This window comes from Lissotriton vulgaris, chromosome 12 (assembly GCF_964263255.1).
Source record: "Lissotriton vulgaris chromosome 12, aLisVul1.2, whole genome shotgun sequence".
NCBI lineage: Eukaryota > Metazoa > Chordata > Amphibia > Caudata > Salamandridae > Lissotriton > Lissotriton vulgaris.
In genome coordinates, this window is record NC_141700.1 from 428,162,780 (window position 1) to 428,168,320 (window position 5,541).

Sequence of the window (5,541 nt, forward strand, 5' to 3'; positions counted from 1 at the left end):
CCGCCTGCAGTTTCGGGCGGCTACGGTGTAGTGTGGCGGAGAATCGGCTCAGGGAAGGGGAGCTTAGCACGGAGCTCTACCCTAGTGCGACCTCCGCCATTGCGTGCTTAGCCACCACCCCCCCGTGGACAGCGGCTTTAATGCAGACCCTATTCCTGAAATGATAGGCCTTCCAGGCGGAGGCCTCTGTGGCTTGTGTACCTTTGGTAAAAGGTAAAAGTAAGGTGTTACAGGGTGTTTAGCAACAAGTAAGATAGCCTCATTTTGGGTGATCCATCCCTCTGAAGAGGCTTCTTCAACTAGGTCTCTTATCTATTTGATGACATCCTCAGTGGGGTCTTTTTGTAGAAGCAAATATGCCTGTTTATTATTCAGTTGTCTTAAACACTCTTCCTGATAATCAGCAGTGTTAAGAATAACTATTGAACCGACCTTGTCCGCAGGTTTTATAGTTATTGACAGATCCTCAGAGAGTGATGTAATTTTTACCTGCTCTGCTTTGGTAAGGTTGTTGAATGGCCTCAAGTTCGTGTCCCATAATGTAGCAACCTCATCCGCAACAGCTTTCTCAAACGCCAGTACCTGTGGTGGAACCGTGTGTGCAGGAGGTTGAAATTTGGATTGCACCTTGAGGCCCGTGTTGGAATCAGTGTTCTGAGACTCCTCAATGGTCTTGTCTTTAAAGAAATAGGGAAGTCTGAGCTTCCTAAAGAATTGGCTTAATTCACATTGAAATGTGAACGGATCTCCTCCGTTGGTCATGAGAAATCCCAAACCTTTGTTTAATACCTGTTCTTCCAGAGGACTCAGTGTTTTAGCAGGCAAATTCACTATGAGGGATGATTCCCCGATGGTCCTGCTTTCTGGTTCTTGGCTGTTTGGCTCCTCATGCCTGCATGGGGACCTGTCTGATCTTCCCTTTGGACCCCTGTGTGTTGTGCCGGTCGCCTTTTGCCTCTGGGTCGGCGTGGGTCAAACCCTAAAAAATGTTGCAAATGAAAGGCATTAGGAAACCCTTGAAAGTTAGAAGGAGGTGGTGGAGGGCACGCTTGGTGCTGGTTTGGTGGGAAGCCCCAAGGTGTCGGTGGCCACCACTGTTGATATTGGTTCATATGTTGGTTTGCATATGGGTAAGGTCTATTACCTCTACCTCTCCATCGAGAGGGAAAGGGTGGTGCACCGTTATTGCTATTTGTATTGTCTGAGTCACTACCATCCAAACCAGAACTAGAGTAATTAGACCCAAAGCGTCTGCCATTATTCCTATATTCTGGTGGGGTGTAAGTGTCACTCGTATAGAGGTATATTCGTTATTATTAAGAATTCCAGTTTACATAACTACAAACCAACTGCTAACCAATTTTGCGAAATTCAACAATTTTAATTTTTTGGAATGGTTTTCTCACATAGGAGTACAGTCAGAATTAATACACAAAGAAGAGAACAGCTCCGGAGTTACACTGGAACTCACATTCCTCCAGGTGCAAGAATTTACAGATTAGATCCAGATGATTCTACTCCCCATTTGAATTTAAACCTGAAGATGATGGAGACTATGTAGGACTCGACAATGGTGCATAATATATAAACAGTATATAAACTATAATGTGCCTTGGTGGCTAGAGCTCAAGTCTCCAACAAGTAGCTTGGCAGCTATAGGTAGCTCACCAGTGCTGTTGAAGTAGCTTTCTAAAGTGAAGCTCAACTCAATACTTCATTAGGAGTATTTATGAACATTAAAGCAAATACTGCTCATCTCAAGACACTTAGAGAGGCAATCGGCCCAACCAATAGCAGGATATCTTGCTAACACACAGACTGCGTTTGCCTATAGGGGCTAAAACGTGACCAACTGTATCCATTCTCATTCCGTCGGCCGACAGGAGCCAGACAGAAAGAGTGTGAGTTGGGTGCATGATTAGCCCGAAAGCTGAGTAGAGCAGGAACTGATTCCAGAGATGCAATCCATTTTCAAGTTCCACTCTTCATCCATCTTTCTACATGTATGCATGTGTGATCATTTATGTGTTGGTCTGTCTGTGTGTGTGTTTGGCATTGCATTTCTCCCTGATACCAGTGTGGCTCCCTGGAAGCTAAGACCACCAAAAGCATATGTTGCTTGCCATTATATGAGGTTAATCTTTGGCACCATTCTGTCTGTTCCTGGCAAGGTAGTGGCATTTTCATAATAACAGTCATCTTAAACATATTTTGTGATTTTGTGGTCTAGTTGTGCATACTGGAAGACCTCTGTGACATACTATGAGCAGGGCAGACCTAATTTGTTCTATGCCAGACATAATGGTGTCCACCTCTTGCATAATATTGACCATAATTAACATACTGTGAGCATCCTGTCTGTTATCATGCCCAGCCTGAACACAGTGGTGTCTTCGCTAAAATAGTGATTTTGAGAAAGTGGTTTCTTGGCTGAGGGGGGTGTGAGCCTTTCTCAAGCAACAGCCACAATCCTTGCCAGGGCGAATTGCAAGCACTCACTAAATTAACCTGAGCTTAACCCTCTGGTAGCTTGGCAGTCAGTTTTTACTTAGAAGTCATATGCAAAGTATTTATGCAGCACACAAAAACAGCAATAAAGTGAAAACACAACACAAGAAAATTCCCTTACCAATTTAGAAAAATAGAGTAAATGTTTTAAAATTATTTGACACCAAAATTACAAAAGTCCAATCAGTAGTACCGGAGATATGCAATTTTCAAAGTACAGTGGCTAAAAACACAGAGCGACAACTGTGGTTATATGGTCGTGCTGGACCAGGACAAACTCACAAGTTCAGGCCAACCGAATCGGAGTGTGGGCTGCATACAGATTTCGGTGAGAAATGTCAAGAGCTGCCATGCGAGGTCCTGCGTCGAGTTACATTGTACTGTGCCAGTTCCGATAAGGAGCTGCAAGGTCTGTGATGCAAGGTCCTGTGTCGTGCTGCATTAAGTTGCATCATGCCTTATCAATTCTGAAGAAACTGACTGTTAGACCAAGAGGAGTACACTCTGATGCCAGCCGCAGGTTTAGGACCTGGGGGTAACTCTTGAGGATCAGGACTCACTCCAGCAGAGGCCAGCAGCAAGGCACAGGCTGACCAAGTTGACTCTGAGAAGCTGGGCAGATGCAGGGCAAGTCTCTGGAGTTTGTTATATCACTGAAGTTCAGAATAGGAGGCTAGTCAGCCAGCCCTTGGACTAACCACTCTAGTGGTTCTCTGTTCAAGGAGCAGGTCTATTGTTCCTTCTTCGGGTAGCAAGACAGCAGAGTAGACCTTCTTCAGAGTCTTTCATAGGTCCAGAAGTGATCTGAAGAGTGAGTCTCAGAGTCCTAGTTTTAAACCTTCTGCTGGCTCTGAAGTGGGAGAAGCTTCTGGAGCTTTTCCCCACAGAAGTGTCGATAATTTCCTGTCTCCTTGTCCTGGTCCCAGGAAGTCTGGAGTCACGATGACTTAGTGTTAAGTTTTTTCTGTGTACTGAGGCAGTGTCTTTGAAGTGCAAGTGTGACAGGTGATAGCTCCACCCCCTCATGAAGTTAAGGTGGCCCATTCTGCCAACACATGGGCCCTCTATTACAAAGGACAACTGCTACCTACACCTAGTTGGGTAATCCAGAAAACAGGCTGCAAGTACCAAATGGACAAGAAAATGCCAACTTTCTAAGAGTGCCATTTTTAGAATTATGATTTAAAATCCAGATTTACCATTAAAGAGGATTTTAAATTGCAATTTCTTAGGCACCAAACATGAATTGTCTACCTGCTATCAAACAAAAGTTATTACTTATTAAATGCGCTAAGGTAACTCAATGTTTTCCTATGGGAGAGGTAGGCCTCACTGTAGTGAAAACAATATTAGGAGTTATTCACTACCAGGACATACAAAACATAAAAGTACATGTACAAAGTTTTAAATACAATGCACCTTGCCCTGTGAGCTGTTTAGGGCCTGCATTATATGTAGTAGAAAGATAGTTTTAAATCCTGTAAAGGAGTTTATTTTTTCAAGTCAAATAGGGCAATTTAATATTGCATACAGGCTGCAGTGTAAGGCCTGACGCGTTTTATGGGGCTACTTAAGTGGGTGGCATAATAAGCGCTGCAGGTCCACTATAAGCATTTAATTTACCAGCCCTGGGTACATGTAGTACCACTTTACTAGGAACTTAGAAGTACATTAATTGTACCAAAGGGGTATAAGCCAATTGAACTATAATTAAACACGGTGAGAACACTCACTTTAACACTAGTTAGAAGTAGTAAAGTGCACAGTGCCCTACAACCCAACAAAAATGGGTTCATAAAAAAGAAGGGGTGAAGACAAAAGATTTCTGGTAAACTGTACAAATAGGAACAGGTCCTACGGTGAGAATAATTGGCATATTATAGGTATCATTAGTATTATGGTGAACATTCATGGTATCTGATCATAGAGCTAGCCAATTAAAGCATATTCAGACCATGTGAAGTATTTCTACATTTGAGTACTTGACACAAATTACAAGCTGAGGTTTGGGGATGGCATATTCACTAAAAGTGATCACTGGTGTTTCGCTGGCAAACATTATGTTTCTTTCAGGAAAAAAATGGGAAATTGAGTTAATTTGCCCAAAATGGAAGAGGTATTTGATAGAAGAATGTTTGTATTTTTAGATACTGATATGTTGAAGAAGACAAAATGATTTCATTTCCTAAACCTATTGAAAACTCATAGCTGAATAGTAATTTAAGTCATTGAAGCTGGGTAGACTTATTGTTGTGCCAGAGGGTCTGTGCTGCTTCAGCTATTATGTCTTTAGTCATGTGGAGGGATTATATATTGATATGGCTTTTCCTGACATTTCTGCTGGTGATTCCACCTAAGAGATTTAGGTAGTCACTAGTGTATTGTTAACAAATGTGATTACTACTGTACAATGATAAAATGTGTTGGTAGCTTGGCATGAATTTCTTTGAGCAAAGTAGCTCTCATTGCAGAAAACTTGGAGGCCCCTGAACTGCAGCATGAGATATTACCAGGTGTAACTGGCCTCTTGTGGGTAATAAAAAGCAGAACAGGTACAAAGCTGCCTGTTACTATTTTGTCTTTATCTGCCACTGCTACGAAGTTGTTGTGGCTCCCTCTCATGCAAGTTTTTTACCTTGCTCTGCACCTTTTCCTTTTATCAGTTATTCCTAGTTACTGCCTGTTTATGGTGTTACTTGGCCTGCTTACATGTGCCCTTGTGTGTTCAGTGCTTTTCTTCCTTTCTACACAGATCTTTCTCCTACTTTGCATTTAGTTCGCCTCTGAGTCCTGGGGTTCATCTTCAGTGTCCTGACTGGTGAGTTCACTAGTCAACTCTACCCAAACCGTGGTGAGCAGTATGCAGATGAACATTTCGATCTGGCTAACTTGCATGTCGAAATGTGGACTACTCCATTAATGTTTAACATATTTGTGATATCTCTCAACGTCATGAGTGTTACCACCTACACCCTTCTGTAAGATGCCACTGACAAGATGTTTCCGCTCTCTGACCGGACTCCTGTGTTTTAC